We start from the raw sequence: 15,966 nt of genomic DNA, 5'->3' as shown, positions 1-15,966 counted from the left end.
CAGACCTCCCTGACACAAAAAAAGCTTTTATACCAATCCCAGCGCATATTCGAACAGGGGGAGAAGACAGGTCTTCTTTTGGCCTGGCTGTCCAGGGAACAATCTGGGGTGACGGCAATAGCGCAGATTCGTGACCGGGACGGAACACTTCACTCTTCCCCAGCGGAAATTAATCGATGCTTCACCAATTATTACCAGCAATTATATAGCTCACGAGTAGTATATGATCAACAGGACCTTACTGATTACTTGGAGGAAATTGACATCCCAGTACTTACACCCGCCACAGCAAATACACTTGACGCCCCCATTCAATTAGAGGAGATACAAAAAGCCCTCAAAATGATGCAGACAGGGAAAACTCCGGGTCCGGACGGATTCCCGGTGGAGTTCTATAAGATTTACATGGAAGAGATAACCCCTAGATTGCAGACGGTTTTTGCTTCAGCTTTAAAAACTGGGACCCTCCCGGCCTCGATGAGCGAGGCGGTTATAGTACTTATCCCCAAGCCGGGGAAGAACCCTACCCTCTGTGCATCTTACCACCCTATCTCTCTCCTAAATGTTGACGCAAAGGTCCTTGCCAAAATCCTTGCCAACCGTCTAAACAAAGTTATTACGGCCCTAACACACCCGGACCAAACGGGGTTCATGCCCGGAAGAGGCACAGATATAAATATACGTAGATTACATACTCACATTGTGGTGGCTGACCCGGGGAACCCTGGGGTGGTGGCCTCACTCGACGCAGAGAAAGCTTTTGACTCGGTCGAGTGGGGCTACCTGTGGAGGGTCCTTTCCAGATTTGGCTTTGGCCCGATCTTCCTCACATGGATTCAGATGTTGTATGCACAACCTAGGGCTCGCATACGCACGGGTGGTACTCTGTCGGAGCCCTTTCTCTTGCAGAGAGGGACCCGGCAGGGATGTCCCCTATCCCCTGCATTATTTGCCTTGGCCCTGGAGCCCTTGACGGCTCATATTAGAAGCGATCGAGCTATTAGGGGCATTAAAGTAGGTCCGTTAGAGGAGAAATTGTCCCTTTATGCCGATGACTCCCTCCTCTATTTGGCTGATGCCTCTAAATCCCTGAGGGCTGCCTTGTCTCAGTTTGATACTTTTAGCCGTTTTTCAGGAGTCCATATCAACTGGGACAAATCAGTCCTTTTCCCACTTCACCCATCCATGCCTTGTATTGATACCCAAACCCCTCTCCGATGGGTCGAAGAGTTCACATATTTGGGCGTAAGGGTAGCCTTGTCTTTGGACGGATACCTGGACCATAATGTACTTCCGGTGGTGGACAAACTTACCAAGCAATGCTCCACTTGGCGTAAACTTCCTCTTACGCCAGTGGGCAGAGGGAATTTAATCAAAATGGTGTATTTACCTAAATTATTATATTTTTTTCGTCACACCCCTGTCCATATACCCCGGTCCGTGTTCTGGAGACTGGACAGCATTGTGAGTGATTTTGTCTGGGTGGGTAAACCTCCTAGAGTGGCCAGGCGGACCCTTTATCTTCCCCCTCTGGAGGTGGTCTGGCCCTACCGAACCTCCTTATATACTACTGGGCGGCGGTTTTGGTTACCATCCGCTGGTGGTTCTCCCAGCCCAGACAGAATCCAGCGGTTACCCTTGAAGCAGCAATCCTTGGTTCATATGCAGCCCTTTCTAACTTAGTCTTCAGGGGGTGTAAAGCACACCCGGGTGTTACGGTCCCTATGAAAACCACGATTCGAGTTTGGCAATGTTCCCGGGCAGCCCACCGTGATCCCTTGGAGGTCTCCCCTCACACTCCCCTATGGGGCAACCCCCTTCTTCCCCACCTGAATACAATACCTGATCCGGCGGCGTGGGCAATGAGGGGTATCGCCACCCTCAAGCAAGTAATGCCAGGTGGTAAGATCCTAACATTCCTAGAACTAAGACAAGCATTTAAACTCCCTCGTTCTTTCCAGTTTAGATACTGGCAGCTCCAGCATGCCCTCACCGCCCAGTTCCCTGGCCCAATCACTTTAAATTCAGATTCTATCGAGAGACTCCTCACTTCAGAGCTCCTGCTCAAACCACTCTCCACCCTCTACATGTATCTCACAGTGGCTCATGACACGGACACTTCACATGTGCTGGCCAAATGGAGGGAAGATATTCCCAACCTAGACGAAAACACGTGGGAAGAGTGTGTCTCTACATTTATTTCCTCTATGATAGCCTCTAGAGACCGTTTTGTACAATTAAAATTTTTACATAGGGCATACTATACCCCACAAAGGTTGGCATCCATTTACCCCTCTCTCAGCCCACTCTGCACGAGATGCTCCACTGAGCAAGGCTCCTTCTTTCATATGGTTTGGACTTGCAACAAGATCCATCCTTACTGGAGAGGTGTGGCGGATGTATTATCAGAAGTATGCGGCGCCACATTGACACTGGACCCTCTTGTCTTTTTGCTCAGTTACCTAGGGGATGTGGAGGGTGACCGTTATACTAAATTATGCTTGACTTTTGCCCTTTACTATGCTAGGAGAGAAATCCTGTTGAGATGGAAGGGTACAGACCTCCCTACAGTCGCCTCATGGCGAAGTGCAATTAATAAAGTCCTTCCATTGTATAAGATCACATACGAAAGTAGGAACTGTCCTGCGAAATTTGAAAAAATATGGTCACATTGGTCTGAGGCTTGAGTGAACTCCTATTATATGCAAGTGTTACTGTATCGTATATATTAGCTAATAGGAAGCTGGGAGTAATTGCGGAGCAGCCCGCTGACTTCTCGTCCCCCCCCCCCTTTTTTTTTTTTTCCTCTCCCCCCAAATGAAAGTACTTCCCTCTCTATATACCTCCAGCAGAGGAACGTTAGGATTAATCTAGGACTACCATTTGCTTTAAAGAGTACACACACCCCTCTTCTTGTACTGTATTATTGGATATTAGTAATGTGGATGTGGAAATCTTGCAAAAAGACCTGAACAAATTAATGGGGTGGGCGACTACATGGCAAATGAGGTTCAATGTAGAAAAATGTAAAATAATGCATTTGGGTGTCAAAAATATGAATGCAATCTATACACTGGGGGGAGAACCTCTGGGGGAATCTAGGATGGAAAAGGACTTGGGGGTCCTAGTGGATGATAGGCTCAGCAACGGCATGCAATGCCAAGCTGCTGCTAATAAAGCAAACAGAATATTGGCATGCATTAAAAGGGGGATCAACTGCAGAGATAAAACGATAATTCTCCCGCTCTACAAGACTCTGGTCCGCCCGCACCTGGAGTATGCTGTCCAGTTCTGGGCACCAGTCCTCAGGAGGGACGTACTGGAAATGGAGCGAGTACAAAGAAGGGCAACAAAGCTAATAAAGGGTCTGGAGGATCTTAGTTATGAGGAAAGGTTGCGAGCACTGAACTTATTCTCTCTGGAGAAGAGACGCTTGAGAGGGGATATGATTTCAATTTACAAATACTGTACTGGTGACCCCACAATAGGGATAAAACTTTTTTGCAGAAGAGAGTTTAATAAGACTCGTGGCCACTCATTGCAATTAGAGGAAAAGAGGTTTAACCTTAAACTACGTAGAGGGTTCTTTACTGTAAGAGCGGCAAGGATGTGGAATTCCCTTCCACAGGCGGTGGTCTCAGCGGGGAGCATTGATAGCTTCAAGAAACTATTAGATAATCACCTGAATGACCGCAATATACAGGGATATGTAATGTAATACTGACACATAATCACACACATAGGTTGGACTTGATGGACTTGTGTCTTTTTTCAACCTCACCTACTATGTAACTATGTAACTATGTAATGACCCACAGACATAGTCTTATATTACAGGCTGCTTTTCACCCTTAGGTACCCTGACTTCAATACCGCCTGGTAATAGCTACATTCCATAGAGATGTAATCTGGTGGCAAATAATGTACTGTTTATATTATTGCTGTTTTGTATTTTATGATTTCTAAATAAATAAAAACTTACTGTAAAAAAAAAAAAAAAAAAATAGCACCTTTGCATCATGTTCAGATAATCTCCTTAGCCACTTGGAATGTTTTAAAGTGTCTGCGTTCATTCACTCTGCAAGTATGCTCATTGTTTTCCCATTGTGGTCATGTTGATATCGACACTATATTTGCTCTGTATCTGAGTCAGGGCTCCAACCTTTGTGATTTTTGTGTTATAAGAAAATACTGTGTCCTGATTTACTTTAATAAAAAAAATTGAAAGGAAAAAAAAAAGATACTGTATTTTACTGAGGAAGCTGTCTACTGTATTGGTTGGTGTTAAACCCTGTTATTATGCTTGGAAATAAGTGGAAGTAAACTTAGCACTCCAGACATTATACTACTTGCATAAAGGTGAAGAGGGTTCTGGGATCTGTGGGGTACTAGATACTGATTGTGGCTCTGTGGATGTTTCTAGATGGGTCAGTATTGTATTGGTTATACCTCTGTGAACATGTTTCTGGTTGTCTAGTACAGTACTGATTGTGCCTATGTTCCTGGTTGTGTCAGTATCGTTCTGATTGCTTCTCTGTAGACATGAAGTATTTCTAGTTGTGTCAGTACAGTACTAATTGTGTTTGTACGCATGTTTCTGGTTGTGTCAGTACGGTACTCATTGGGTCTCTATGAACATGTTTTCAGTTGTGTAAGCATAGCATTGATTCTGTCTGTATGGATTTTAAAACAACAGATATCCACGCTTAGGAAAATAGAGAACTGCAGCCTCCCTAATTGGGAACACCACATAGGTGGAGTCCAGAAATAATTAAACTCTAGTAAAAGGGAAGTGGCGCTGTTCAAAAAAAGTGAAAATTGAACCTAGGTGTATATTCATATAAATAAACTAATTTATTATCTACTGATGTGGGTATTGCCAACACTCCCTATAAAGTGAATAGTGCTTCAATCAGAAATAAATAAAACAAAGGTAAGTGTAATATTCAACACATATTTGGAGCAAAAGGGTAAAAAATAATTTTCCATATAATGCATCAACGCACATAAAAAATAGTATAAATAATAAAAGTAAAGTGACAAGTGCTATTCCCTATGTGATTCAATCCCAAAAAATGTATATATATGTGTATATAAACACACACAAATTTCCATGTTAAAAAACAAAACAAAAAAAACAGGTCCCGAAAAATATTAAATAACCGTCTGTGAACAATGATCCGTGCACAAGCAAAATCAAGGTGACTCCCCTCTTCCATCCGCATCCCCCTCCTGTGACTGCAGAGCGCCTCACCCCTGCAGGGGTAACAGGCGTAATAGCTGTATCCAAATGGCGATGTCCCCCTTGACGAGGAATCCCTCTGGTTCACACAGCTGCAATCCACCTCACCAATGCGGTTTGGAAGTCCTCAGCAACGGGCATCCACATATATATGGAAAAGATGAGCCTCATAGTGTGAATCCATAGATCCATAGAACCAAAGTTTTTATTAAATTAAAATCTCCATATTAAAAGATATTTAAAAAACTGAAGGAGCTCCACTGCTCCAACTAGTATCAAATAGGGCACTTCCGTAGTTCCGGCGTGATTGCGGTGTGCGTTCCACGACTGGGCTAACAAAAACCGGAAGTACAGTACGTGTTGCATACCAATTATGTCCTTCCTTACGCGTTCCGTCACACGGACGCCTAAGATGACTGTTATTTAATATTTTTTGGGACCTGTTTTTTTGTTTTGTTTTTTCAACACGGAAATTTGTGTGTATTTATAAACACATATATATACATTTTTGGGATTGAATCACGCAGGAAATAGCACTTGTCACTTTACTTTTATTATCTATACTATTTTTTGTGTGCGTTGATTCATTATATTTTTATGCAATGGTTCTTTCACTCTGTTAATGTCTTTGTAATTTTTGATATAATCTAATAAAAAAATGTATTGCTATACTTTGCTGCAGACTGATCCCAGGTTGCTGTCCTCGGGATTGCCCCACTAGGGGGAGTGGCTGAAACGCCAAGTGTATGGTGCAGAGACTGTTCACAGAGCTGCAGGTGAGAGAATAGTGAGGTCCAGGTATAGATTAAGGCAGGCTGCAGGTGAGGGAGTAGTGAGATATATGCAGGGATCCAGGAAAGCAGTATGCAAGAGAGTAATCAGATAAATTAGGTAACTGGAAAGCAGGTATTATGCCTCTAGCTTTCAGCTGGAAATAAGGCACAGCACCAGTCACTTCAAAGGCTGGAGCTTAAAAGCACTGTTGTTGAAAACTCTGGAAGTCATGGCAGGAATTCTGAGAGCCCTACTGGAAGTCCTGGAAGGGATTCTGTGAGTACCTTTGAAAGACCTGACAGCAATTCTGCGAGCGCCATTGGAAGTCCTTGGTGGGGTTCTCAAAGTACCACTGGAAGTTCTAGCAGGGATGGTTTGAGTACAACTGGATGTTCTGTGAATAACTTTTGAAGTCCTAGCAGGGATTCTGAGAATAGGAGTTCTGCTAATCCTGACAAGAATCTAACTTATTTTTTCATCTGGTCTTTTAGTTGTGTGATTCTCTTATTCAATAAGAGGAGGTTGGGTCTAATTTTGGAAAGATGTTAGGGCTGAAGTAAGCAAGGAAGAGCCTATACTCTAGGGACAGGGGAGTTACAGGAACTAAAAAAAGGTACTGAAAGGGGAAGTCATCATGCTGACCACATGGTATTTATAGCCTATAGGAAACCTAAGAACTAAATGTGAATGGTCAGGAATACTTCTCCTCAGGGCTTTTTTTCTCCTAGAATAGGTGCAGGAACTGCCCCCTTCTGAGTCACTTCTTATCTCCGCCCCCTACCCACCTCTGAGCACCGTTCCTTAGTTTCATCCCCTACCCACCTCTCAGTATTGCCCCTTTTAGAGAGTACAGAGCCAAGTATAATTGTGTGGTGCTAAGTAATTTGTATAAAATGTGTTAATGATAGCAAGAAAAGTAGTAAAATAGATTCCCCACAGCCAGCAACAATAGAACCCCCAGCAACAATAGATTTACTCAGAGACAATAGACCCCCCCCAGCAATAATGGACCCCCACAACAAAATACCACCCAGCAGCAACAACAGATCTCCCAGCAGCCAGCATCAATAGACCCCCTCCATCAATAGTAGATCTCTTCCAGCAATAATTGACCCACCAGCAACAATAGACCACCACTCTAAAAGAGATCCGCTCCAGCAACAATAGACCCTCAAGCCCACCTCAGCACCCCTTGCCATTACATACATTCAGTGCTGGAGGTGCCGGAACTGCGTTCCCTTGCGTTCCCGCTGAAAAAATGCCCTGCTTCTCCTCACATTCAGGCTGGAGGAGGATTGGCGTTCCCAGAAGTGCAGATTACTAACAATAAGGTCACTTTGAGCAAAAGTTTACTTTTAAGTCTTATATAAGCATCACATTATAATAGCATAGCCTCAGTAGAAAATTATGTATTTTAATCATGGATTTGAAAATGTTCTAATAAATACAATGTTTTAAGTTATGGTGGTACAATTTATCATTGCTTACATTTTATCTATGATTGCTTTTTTTGTGAACTCTGAGAGGCATTTTTGAAAGATTACCATAACATTGGATTTTGTATATTTTCTTGAGCATTTCCCACAACTACAAAAACTTTGCTGAAACAGTAAGAAATTAAATGAAAATATGTGAAATATAAATAGGGCTAATGTTAAATATTTAAAAAAATGGAATTTCAGAACCCCCTCCCCAATAAGCAGGTTTATTTTCTATGAAATGCATTGGGGTATGTAACATAGTCAATTTAGCTGCAAAAAAAAGTGATACTATTAATCATAGGTTATATTATAAATGTGATTGCTTTTTTGTGAATTCTAAGAGGCATTTTTGAAAGATTACCATAACATTGGATATTGTACATTTGCAAATATTGAACAGTTTAACTCATGTTTTTCTTCTTGATAAGTTAGTCCTTTCACAGGCAAAACCCACAACTACAAAAATATCACTGAAATAGTAAGCAATTAAATGAAAATATATGAAATATAAATAGGGCTAATGTTGAATATTTAAAAAAAACTTTAAAATTCCAATATATGGTAAGTACCTACATAAAAATTGAAGACTGTGCCCACTGGAAACTAAAGAACCACCACATATACCAATAAGACATACAAATAAAAAACAACATTTTATTTTTCTTTTTATCCTAAAAAGACATATTCTGACCAACTATCACTATACAAAGAATTTGTACAAGGTTCATGGAAGAAACCATAAATGGATGTTAGTCCATCAACTGTTCATGTTTAATGGTGCCTTGTGTCAACGCGTTTTCCGCTGGACTGAACCAAAGAGTACGACATTTGAATTTTTGCGTTTATACACTTAGAAAAATCACCGCTCAACCCTATCCAGTCTAAGTATGCTACACACTACTGAATGGTGATATTTTTAGCCAGTACCCCAATACTGAGTACCAGCGGGACTATATACACTCTCCTTCTTTGCTTTGAGCGGCACTACAAGCATTAGCAGTTCTAGTTTATACAGGTATAAGCCATTTACATAGAAACAATCTTACAATGGTAATGTAATGCTATATCCAATTATAAATTATTATTATAGGTACTTATATATAACCGTCAATTTCTGAAGCACTTTATATATATATTGTACATTAACATCAGTCCCTGCTTTCAAAGAGCTTACAATTTATGGTCCCTAACTCACATTCATACATACAAATACTAGGGACAATTTAGACAGGAGCCAATAACCTACCAGCATGTATTTGGAGTGTGGGGGGAAATCAGAGTACCCGGAGGAAACCCACGCAGGCACAGGAAGAACATGCAAACTCTGTGCAGGTAGCGCCATGGTTGGGATTCGAACAGATGACCCTAGCGCTGCTAGGCGAAAGTGCTGACCACTTAACCACTGTAAACAAATTGATGCAAGAAATATACTGATACAATGCTTACTATCTTAGAATGCAGCATCAAACCAACTTGTGGGTCTTGAGGTGCCGTTCCAGGTAGCAATAACATCAGAATGCTAAATGCAGAATAGAGCAACAGAGATCATTCAAATATATTTTTGTATTTTAGATTCCACTTTAAAATTCTTTATTCTCATAAGTTCAAACTCTCCCTCCCCAATAAAAAGTGTTATTCCCCTGAAATACATTGGGGGTATGTAACATAGTCAATTTATCCAAATGCAGAGGTTAAGTTTTCTAATACCTATGAAGAATATATACTATATTGTCAAAAGTATTGGGATGCCTGCCTTTACACACACATGAACTTTAATGGGATCCCAGTCTTACTCTATAGGGTTCAGTATTGAGTTGGCCCACCCTTTGCAGCTATAACAGCTTCAACTCTTCTGGGAAGGCTGTCCACAAGGTTTGGAAGTGTGTCTATGGGAATGTTTGTCCATTCTTCCAGAAGCGCTTTTGTGAAGTCATTGTGATTTTGGACGAGAAGGCCTGGCTTGCAGTCTCCATTCTAATTCATCCCAAAGGTGTTCTCGGGTTGAGGTCAGGGCTCTGTGCAGGCCAGTCAAGTTGTTCCACCTCAAACTCACTCATCCATGTCTTTATGACCTTGCTTTGTGCACTGGTCCAAATCATTTGGTGGAGGGGGGATTATAGTGTGGGGTTGTTTTTCAGGGGTTGGGCTTGGCCCCTTAGTTCCAGTGAAGGGAACTCTTAAGGCGTCAGCCTACCAAGACATTTTGGACAATTTCATGTTCCCAACTTTGTGGGAACAGTTTGGGGATGGCCCCTTCCTGTTTCAACATGACTGCGCTCCAGTGCACAAAGCAAGGTCCATAAAGACATGGATGAGTGAGTTTTAGGTGGAGGAATTTGATTGGCCTGCACAGAGTCCTGACCTCAACCAGATGAATTAGAGCGGAAACTGCAAGCCAGGCCTTCTTGTCCAACATCAGTGCCTGACCTCACAAATGGGCTTCTGGAAGAATGGTCAAACATTCCCATAGACACACTCCTAAACCTTGTGGACAACCTTCCCAGAAGAGTTGAAGCTGTTATAGCTGCAAAGGGTGGACCAACGCAATATTGAACCCTATGGACTAAGACTCGGATGCCATTAAAGTTCATGTAAAGGCAGGCGTCACAATACTTTTAACAATATAGTGTATATATAAATATATAACATAATTTACAGTTGAGTTTGATGTGGTTTGTAAGGAGTCTTTATTCTCCTCTAGTTATCAGCATTTTAAAGCAATGCAGGTATCTCAGATCAAACTCTGATTATCACCAATTACGCTACAAGTCTGCGGTACGAAACCCCTATCCCAAGCAAAGATTGTCTTCCCAGGCTATTATTAGCTTGGAAAATTAAGTAAAAAATAGAACTACGATAAGCGTTGTCATTGAGAGTTTCTAAATAAACTACAAGAAGAATCTGTTCTCAGGATCACAGCAGTATGTAAACCTTTTTAAACAAGAAGACCCTTATCCTGTTTTCTACCTGTGACAACTTCTGTGCAGTCCTTGTTTTCTCTAAATCACTACTGACAAAGATAAAACTAAAAATAGCTTGTAAAAGAAGAGTCTGTCTACCTTCCCCATGGATTGCTTTTTTGGTGGTATTTAATAATCACTGGGTTTTTTATTTTTTTGCTAAACAAACAAAAAAAGACTGAACATTTTGAAAAATAAATGAAAATTTACTTTACTGCACTGATGGGCACTAATAAGCTGCACTGATGGGCAATGATGACGCTGCACTGATGAGCACCGATGAGGCGGCACTGATGAGGCGGTTTTCTGCCAAAAACTCCAACTCACCAAAATCTCCAACCACATCACTTCCGGTGTCTGTACAGCAGCAATAATTGGAGATTTGGACGAGTTGCTGTTTTCACAGACCACCAGCAGCCAATACACTACAGTACACGACCAGTTGCCTGTTTTCACAGAACACTGGGTAAGGAGGAAAAAGTTGTCACCGTTAGTAGTGGGCGGACTAACAATGTCCACTCATTATAGCCTGTACAGTAGTGTATAGGCTTCCGGTGGTCTGTTAAAATAGCAACTCGTCGAAATCTCCAAATATTGCTGCTGTAATGTGAAAAAAAATGGCGTGAAGTTCACCTTTATATCCATATCAGACCCGCAGGGCCTGGTATGGACTGGGGGGGGGGGGTGGGGGAATCCATGCTGTTTTTTAAAATAATTTTTTTATGTATATTGCCGGGATCTGGCAATACATTACAGCCGTGAGCAATTTTAAATGACATTTTTTCCTTGAGAAATGTCATTTCGCTGCAGTAATTTTCTAAACACGGGAAAAATGCATTACTTTACAGGCAGACTAAGGGGACCCCCCCAGGCATGAAATTTTTAAGGAATATTTCACTTCAATGTTTCACGTTAAGCATTCTTAAAATCACTGCTCCTGAAAAAACGGTTGTTTTAAAAACTTTTTTTGCATTGATACATGTCCCCTGGGGCAGTATCTGGGTCCCCAAACACTTTTTATGGCAAAAACTTGCATATAGAGCTAGATACAGTGCTGGCTATAATTGGCAAACAGTAACAGACCTGGTCAGACACATCCCTTTCCTCTTTTTGTCTGCATTAGGAATCATGTGCTGATGGGTGTGGCTGTTACTCAGCTCTGCACAGATCACTGAAGTTTGAGACCTGCATCAACATTTCTACTAAGAGAAAAAGGTATTGTAAGGCATTTTTTAAGCAAAAATCTGAGACAGATATAAAGAGAGACTTCAATGGACTATAAGTCCCATTCACACTTTACCGGCATTGCCACATTGTGTCTTTGTGGCATGTTTATGCACATTTTTTAGTGCAACACCATTTATTTGAATGGGCCTCCCTCTGCTCCAAAAACAGGCTAAAAAAGCTCATGTACCAAATTTTGGGCATGAGCCAAATGCGTTTTGCATTGTGCATTTTCACGCATTATGTCAAAATGAAAATGCGCAGCAAAATGTGCAAACGCTACCTGCGTTTGGGGCATCATTAAAAACAATAGGACCAAAAGCACGTTGCATGTTTTAGAGTTTTGGAAGGGGACCATAAGGTTTTGATGGTTTGTTTCAACAAAACTGAGATTGAAATTTTTATTATTCTTTTTTTAAGGTGTTTATCTTTTATTAAAGTAGAACTATAGGCAAAACTTTTTTTTTACATTTTGGATAGAGCAAGGGAGATTTCCCTTCACTTCCTGTCCCATAGCCAAACAGGAAGTGAGAGGAAATTCCTGCAAATTAAGGGAATTCCTTGGGGACCCCCAGCTCACCAGAACTGTCCCCATTGGAAGATTTCCCCTCTATTACTTTTCAGGGGACAGCCCAAAATGTGGGAATTTTCTTTTACTTTCAATGATAATGGTAAACTTAGGACACATAGAGAAGGTGAATCTCCTTAACGGGGGCACATACAGCAGTAAAAACTGACAGGAGTTCTAATCCCTTCTCCACTCTATCCAAAACTAAAAAAAAAAGTTTTGACTTTAAGTTATTTTAAGTAACCCCTTTTAAATAAAGGGATGTGTACATACAAAGGCATTTGATTTTTAGTCTTACTTTTTTAAAGGTCATTAAAATTAAAACATTAAATGGGCTGTACATTCACTTCACTATCTGACATGCCATGTATGGCCAGCTTTTTATCGAATGTTCGCGGTCTACGCCACACATTGGTGTACGTTTATTAATTCTGTTGCAAACCAAGGCATTGCTAAACAGGAGCAGTGAGTGAGACAGATCTGAGACAGATTTATGATAATTAAGCAGTTTTATTCATATATTCCTTCCTCTGCTGCAAGTAGCAAAATAAAACCTACCCCATGAAATGTAGAAAGGAGTACCAGACCAAAGGAATGAAAAAGGCAAAGATAATATTTAATTGGTGGTTAACAAGTCACATAGCCAACGTGTTTCAGGGGCAACAACACTGCCCCTTCATCAGGGTTACAAAAACAAGCATTAAAAACATATTTAAAATAATGAAAAAATATAATAATTTTCAAAAATTATTTCATTATTTCGACTATGTCTTGTGTTCTTGTCCTGAAGCCAAAACAGGAAGAAGTGAAAGGAAATACTTCTAAAGTAAGGGTATCCCATATTTGTCACCTGGGTCCCCAAAACAGTGTCCCCATTAGAAGATTACCCCTCTATGCCTGTTCTGGTTTACAACCCAAAACTTGGGATTTTCTTTTGTGTTCTGTGATAATAGTCACCAGAACAAATAGAGCGGGTGAATCTCCCTAATGGGACTATAGACAGCTCTAAGGACATGACAGCTGTTCTACTCCTTTTACACTCTTTTCAAAACTAAAAAAAAGTTTGGCCCCTTAGTTAGAGTTTAACCAAATCTGAGTTTTCGTTGTAAATATTTTGAACTTGGAAATGTTTTTCCCTGCCATTCTAATGAAGCGGAAACAAAAATGTTCTAGTCACCAAGACATACCCAACACCCAAATATAACGTGCTTATATCCATTTTTCAGTAGCAAACTTAAAACAAGTACACGTTCTGATTATTATCTCCTTCATAAAAAATATTATTGCAGCGCGCTTTTTTACACCTTGTGAAACACATCTTCGGAAGGTAGATATTGGCTTCCCTTTTACAGGAAGTTCATACTCGGAACATTGTGACACGGTGTCCTGCCAAGCAAAATTACGCTGTAACGTGATTTAATGGAAATGCCAAATAAACAACTGATTTCAAAAAATATTTTCTATGCAAGATACAAAACAGCAAGTCATGTTACCAGGGCGGTTTTGAAGTGTATGAACACAATAGAGTCTACTTATACTTTTTTTTACGCAACCTTCGCTGGGTGAACTCTGGGTGAACGTTTTGTGACTCCTGGGTGAAAAAATGTATAAATAGAAGAGTTTATGTACACATTATATCCATGGCCATTGTGGTATCAGACAAGGTGTACTGGGGTGAAACTGGTCAGCGTTTTCTATGGCTCTTTATGGGCTTGTATACAGTTGCGGTTGAGCCATAGTTTATCATCGCTTAACCCCTTCCTCTTTAGCTGGGAAGGCAGCGGTTGGGGGTGTACATAGGCCTCAGCTGCGATGCTTTCCTTTCTTGCAGAAATTATATCCCGTGTCTCACTCAGCAGGGACTACCATCTCTGCCAAACACCACCCATTCAAGTGAATGGGGGCATGTTGCAACAGCCCTGCTACTGCGCACAACATACACAGTTGAAGCCACCCCCCCCCCCCCCCGGTTGGTTGATCAGTCCCTGCACTTACTCCATCTAGATCGCAGGCTTCCTCCAGGTGGCGGCTTCACACTGGGTCTCCTCCTTCTTTGGCTTCACGGAGACACGGCTTCCCCTACATCTCCTCCCTCCTCCTCCTCCTCGGCTGCCACTAGGATCGATTCTCCTCTCGGCCAATCGATTCTCAGGACCTGAGCCGGGATTGGCGGGGGGGGGGAATCAGGGAGACAATAGCGTATATTTATTCGCTATTGTCACACAACTGGGTGGGCTCGGGGTGCAGAGCCCACCCTTTTTTGAAGCCATTTAGAGCCTCAGCTTCTAATCACGTGCTTCTAAAAAAAAGAAAAGAAAAAAAACCCATAGAAACCCATGCCTGTATGTAAATTAGGGGCCTGTCGCATGGATTAGGGGGGGCGCTGTTGGTTGGAGCACAGTAGTCTAGCATTTAGTAAGTAAAACAAGCGCTAAGGAGACACGTTTAGTCTATATAGCATATACTGTATCTGTGTATATGTATATGTATATATATATATATATATATATATATATGTATATATATATATATATATATATATATATATATATATATATATATATATATATATATATATATATATATGTATATATATATATATGTATATATATATATATATATATATATATATGTATATATATATATATATATATATATATATATATATATACTTTTGTTCAATATATAAAAAAAGATACATGGCAGGTGTTTGGCTTGCTTGTAGATCATAGGCAGGGCTGTGTTTAATATTGATTGGACCCTGGGAAAACATTTTCTTGCCCCCCCCCCCATGCAATTTCGCTCTCTACCCCACCATCCCAAAATACAGACATACACACACATAGACTTATCTTCAAAAAAACTTTAATAAATGTCCCTGATGTGCCTGTGTGGGGGGTGTACCCCTAGTGTGTGCATTCATCCGGTGATTACCATCTTATGCTCATCCTTTGTATGACCGTAGTGGGATTTATTCTATCTGGCTTCCCCTGGGCTATATTCTATCTCATATCTATTGTAAGTCTTTATAAATCCAACAATATGCTTTGGGTGTATATTATGTATTTGTTATCTTATGTTTTCTAGAAACTCTTTCTTACCGCAGTCCTTGAAGAAGCCGACAAGGCGAAAAGCGTTGGCATTGTGATAACCGCCCCAAATGTGATATTTCCATGTTCATTATCTTCTGTCATTTTGGTTGTATTACAATACTTTGATGAAATTATATATACACAGAGGGAGGAATCACTACCTTCAGGGGTGTTGGGGTTTGAAAAATGAGTTGAGATAGGCTTCTTTGGTTTTAAGGGATGTTTGTCCCCAACATTTTTTAATGAATGTTGTACAGTAATAATAAAAAACATTTTTTAACCTATGTCTGTGTTCGGACAATTATTCTGAGAGGAGGTTTCAACACCTTTAAAGTCCCACCTTTTTTCTATTGTTTGTGTATACGTTAATTGGGATGTGGTGTTGAGTATACAGCTGAGCTCATGTTTCTTCCTTGTTCTGATAATTTGATCTGAGCCAAGCATGTGCAGCTCACATCACATTTACAGACTGCTATGTGTGCCGCAACAATGTGACTTACATGCGCATGCTCAGGGTAGACGCCACTGAAGCTCGGCCATTCAAGCGGCCTGAAGATAGAGAACCTGGAATGAAGACTGGGAGAAGTGGGATGTGCCGAGGGCCAAGGGGATATGTGACAGCACA

At 41.0% G+C, this 15,966-nt stretch overlaps 1 long non-coding RNA gene across 1 annotated transcript in view; it reads left to right on the top strand.

Moving 5' to 3' along the window:
* The window catches only part of LOC141141612 (uncharacterized), a 285,847-nt gene extending 270,320 nt beyond the window's left edge, over nt 1–15,527 (top strand). Inside the window, exons 3-4 of the long non-coding RNA XR_012244163.1 lie at nt 11,581–11,672; nt 15,337–15,527. This is a non-coding gene — a long non-coding RNA (uncharacterized lncRNA). The remainder of the gene's footprint in view (nt 1–11,580; nt 11,673–15,336) is intronic.
* The last annotated feature ends 439 nt before the right edge of the window (nt 15,528–15,966 follow it).

Source organism: Aquarana catesbeiana, linkage group LG04, assembly GCF_042186555.1.
Source record: "Aquarana catesbeiana isolate 2022-GZ linkage group LG04, ASM4218655v1, whole genome shotgun sequence".
Classification (NCBI taxonomy): domain Eukaryota; kingdom Metazoa; phylum Chordata; class Amphibia; order Anura; family Ranidae; genus Aquarana; species Aquarana catesbeiana.
Note: the sequence above shows the minus strand (reverse complement) of the source record. Positions and strands in the feature narration are given on the sequence as shown.